This window comes from Palaemon carinicauda, chromosome 21, assembly GCF_036898095.1.
Source record: "Palaemon carinicauda isolate YSFRI2023 chromosome 21, ASM3689809v2, whole genome shotgun sequence".
In the NCBI taxonomy this organism is placed as follows: Eukaryota; Metazoa; Arthropoda; class Malacostraca; order Decapoda; family Palaemonidae; genus Palaemon; species Palaemon carinicauda.
The window spans coordinates 108,779,493-108,784,492 of record NC_090745.1 but is presented as its reverse complement, the minus strand read 5'-3'; positions in this window follow the sequence as shown (position 1 = coordinate 108,784,492).

Below are 5,000 nucleotides of genomic sequence, written 5' to 3'. Positions count from 1 at the left end.
TGGCCGTCCTTGGTCCTAGCTTGGGTGTAGATGGGGCTTAGGCACTGATCATATGTATATATAGTCAGTCTCTAGGGCATTGTCCTACTTGAAAGGGAAACGTCCCTTGCCTCTGCCATTTATGAGAGGTGATTAAACCCTTTAATCACCAATTATTATAATTGGGCAGTTCTGAAGTTCCTGCATGTTTGTAATAAGTTATGTCGATGTCCATAATTGTATGCAAGCCGAATTATAGTCAACTATATCAGTTTAGTGAAATCGATGTTATTGCATGGTCACGAGTCATGGTATGAAAATGAAACAATCTCCAACAGATTTAGTAGACTTGAGAACAAAGCCCTTATATTGGGAGTTAAATGGCAGGACAGGATTAGAAATGAAATTATAAGAGATTACTCAAGTGCCATATGTGGATGAGCTCATGATGAAGGGTAGATGGAGTTGGTTTGGGCATGCTCTTCGCCCTCCCCGAGAGAGATTAGTTCACCAAAAGTTTAACTGGGTTCCACAAGGCACTAGAAGAGTTGGAAGACCCAGGCCTACACGACTGAGGACTATGAAGCTTGAAGTAGGAGATGATGAATGGAGAAGTATTGAATTAAAAGCTCAAGATAGAGACAACTGACGAATCTAACCGAGGCCCTTTGCGTCAATAGGCGTAGGGAGAGATGATGACGATGATGATGATAAGAAAGTACAGAAAAATCTGAGTAAGGTTGAACACCATTTCAAAAGCGCCCCCAAATCCTATTAAATAACAAATATTTTATCAACCTCTTCAGATCATTACTCCTTTCAAATTCTCTGTTTTCCAATATCTCATTACTGGAAAAATTTACGTATTGAACATTTTCCATTATTTAATAAGAAATAACGTCGCATAAATAATGCTAGATAATAATGTAAATATTCAACTGCGTACTTCTACCATAACTTTGACATGAAAAGTTAATATTTAATTTTTTTGCTACGGTAGATTTATTTCTTTTAATTAGCATTTTCCTACTTTACCAAAACACAAGTCTTCTATCTGTTTCCTTCCCTTTAATAAAAGCATATTAATTTTGCAAGAAATTGTTATTTACATTTTTGTTAAAAAAATAAGTATTAAAACAATTCACTCCTTCCTGGTATCAGTTTGCGGTCTACCTGGCCATTGTTAAAATTCTAATCCCTCAATGAAAAAACAACGATAACAACAAAACAAAAAGTCATAATGATTTTATGGAAATAAAATAAAAAAATTCTACTGATAATTGCAAAACATGACATTCAAAATTTCCTTAGAGATAGTCACAAGATGTTAACAATATTCACCCCTTCTTAAAAACAAAGAAAAAAACTTTCCCATTTATAGTAAAGTTTTGCACCTGGTTTCATCTTCTTGACCTTTCAGAATTCTTAGAATAGATGTCGTTATTCCAGAACAACAACTTGAGATTCGAAGCAGTTACTAATTCCAAATTTATTTTGGACATTTTTACTCTCAATGTTCGGAACACTCTCACCTTCAAAAGAAACTATGTTGTAAGTAAATATATATATATATATATATATATATATATATATATATATATATATATTATATATATATATATATATGTATGTATATATATATATTATATATATATATATATATATATATATATATATATATATTTATATATAAATTTTCCTCAATCTAATTTGACAACTTAAATTTTAGATGATTAAAATGATCACGAATTACCTTCAGTATGTGTGAAAAAAAAATACATTTCTCTTATCTTAGTTTGACAACTTAAAATTTTAGACCATTAAAATTATCCTGAATTACCTTCAGTACGTATGAAAAAAAAAAATTCCTAATCTAGTTTGACAACTTAAAATATCAGAGATTAAAATTACCACGAATGCTTTTAGATATTTTACTCTGGTTTAAGCTGAATGGAACTGAACTGTGAAGAGCGAAAAACAATTCGACATTGAAATGACAAGACTGAACAATACAAAATAAAAAAAATAATGGTGATTAAAAACCATTGTCAGTTTTCTCTCACATTAAGGTTGTCTGAACATTGGGGAAAGAACAGACACATTTAATCGAAAACAATTATTCTAAATTGTTTTCATTGCAAAGGATTTGCTTTGTGGGAAAGTGACATTTGCAATAGGCAAATGGATTGATGCCGTAATAACAATTTTGAGATGAAAGTTCCAATCAAATTTATTACTAGAGAAATTATGGTGACTATAAAACTGCGTAAATATTTAATCATATTAAATTTTCACGTCTACAAAATGATAATCACGTATTTTCTAAGTGTATGGAGGACTTTATTTTTAAGAGAGCTACTTTGAAATAGGATGATTTTTTATGTATTTTGAACAACAGAAACAACAATCACTATTAATAATAATAATAATAATAATAATAATAATAATAATAATAATAAAAATAATAATAATTAATTATATTAATTCTATATTACTAATATTATTTCGCCTGGGTGACCGCTGAGGTAGCAGCAGTAAGGGATTCAGTATATGAAGCTTCATCTGTAATAAATAACGGGGAAAGGTGGGCTGCGGCACCATAGCAGTACCAACCAAACTCAGCTGAATCCCTCGTCAGGCTGGGAGGAGCGAAGAGATGAAAGTCCCCTTTTGTTCTATTTTTTTTTTTTTATGCAGACTACCCACGACCCCCAAAATTAAGAAGAAATGCCCTGGTAGATATATAGAATATTTCCTCATAAAGTAAACCGTAATCTCTGATAAAAAAAAAAAAACCACCAGGTTATGGATGTAAGATGTTAAGGAGAAATGCCTAGGTAGATATATAGAATATTTCCTCATATAATAAACTGTAATCACTGATATATATATATATATATTATATATATATATATATATATATATATATATATACATATATATATATATATATATATATATATATATATATAAACAGGTTATGGATGTAAGTGTGACTCACTGAAAATGTAAGTTGAAACAACCTTACCAAATCCATATAAATTCACATCTTTAATTTCTCTTCGTTAAAGCGAAATGCAGCCGAGTCATAATTACACCCTTTAATATCCATTATAATCGCCAAGTCCGAAATCTAGTTTCCAGACCCTATCTAATTACCTCTTGGCGAATCAGTTTATAAACGCATTTCGGACGTCAAATCACCTCGGCGCCGACCAGTGGGAATTCAGGAATTAGTATAAAATTCCAACTGGAATGGGAGGGAGTAGATTGGAGATGGGGTGGGGGGGTAAACGTGGGGGTTTTCTATTCACAAGGGATAAGATGGGGGGGAAGGCTTACGTGCTAATTTGTGCAGATAATATAGGTATGGTGATATTTTATTATTGCATTATTTTATATAGGGCGTCCTGAAACAGTGTTATATACGGTACACACAACACACAACATTATATATATATATATATATATATATATATATATATATATATACAGTATATATATATATATATATATATATATATATATACAGTATATATATATATATATACAGTATATATATATATATATATATATATATATATATATACTGCATATATATACATATATATATATATATATATATATATATATATATATAGTAGCATATATATATATGCATATATAAATATATATATTATTATTATTATTATTATTAAATGCTAAGCTACAACCCTAGTTGGAAAAGCAGGATGCTATAAGCCCAGGGGCCCCAACAGGGAAAATAGCCCAGTGAGGAAAGGAAATAAGGAAATAAGGAAAAATAGAACATTTTAGGAATAGTAACAATATTAAAATAAATATTTCCCATTTAAACTATAAAAACTTTAACAGAACAAGAGGAAGAGAAACTGGATAGAAAAGTGTGCCCAAGTGTACCCTCAAGCAAGAGAACTCTAACCCAAGGCAGTGTAAGACCATGGTACAGAGGCTAAGGCACTACCCAAGAATAGAGAACAATGGTTTGATTTTGGAGTGTCCTTCTCCTAGAAGAGCTGCTTACCATAGCTAAAGAGTCTCTTCTACCCTTACCAAGAGGAAAGTAGCCACTGAACAATTACAGTGCAGTAGTTGACCCCTTGGGTGAAGAAGAATTGTCTAGTAATCACAGTGTTGTCAGGTGTATGAGGACAGAGGAGAATCTGTAAAGGATAGGCCAGACTATTCGGTGTCTGTGTAGGCAAAGGGAAAGAACCGTAACCAGAGAGAAGGGTCCTATGTAGTACTGTCTGGCCAGTCAAAGGACCCCATAACTCTCTAGCGGTAGTATCTCAACGGGCGGCTGGTGCCTAGGCCAACCTACTACCTATAATATATATATATATATATATATATATATATATATATATATATATATACAGTATATATATATATATATATATATATATATATATATATATATATATATATATACTGCATATATATATATATATATATATATATATATTTATATATATATATATATAGTAGCATATATATATATATATGCATATATATATAATATATATATTATATATATATATCCACAACACATATACAATATATATATATATATTATATATATATATATATTTATATTTGCATATATATATATATATATAATTATTATTATTATTATTATTATTATTATTATTATTATTTGCTAGGCTACGACCTTAGTTGGAAAAGCAGGCTGCTATAAGTCTAGGGGCCCCAACAGGGAAAATAGCCCAGTGAGGAAAAGAAACAAGGAAAAATAAAAATATTTTAAAAAACAATACGGGTACCTTAACGTAATGAAAAGGTTTGTGTATTACCATGATCAGCAAAGTAGTACTTGTCAGGGCCAACCATAATAGGTTGGTTTGCTGTGAGCGGCCAGACAAAAATCTTCTACCATCAATAATCCGCACTGACCAGCGTGGTGATGAAAACTGGGGAAACCTCAGAAAAAAATTGACATGTCTGAGGCATTTGTTCGACACTGGACTAAAGTCAGTTTT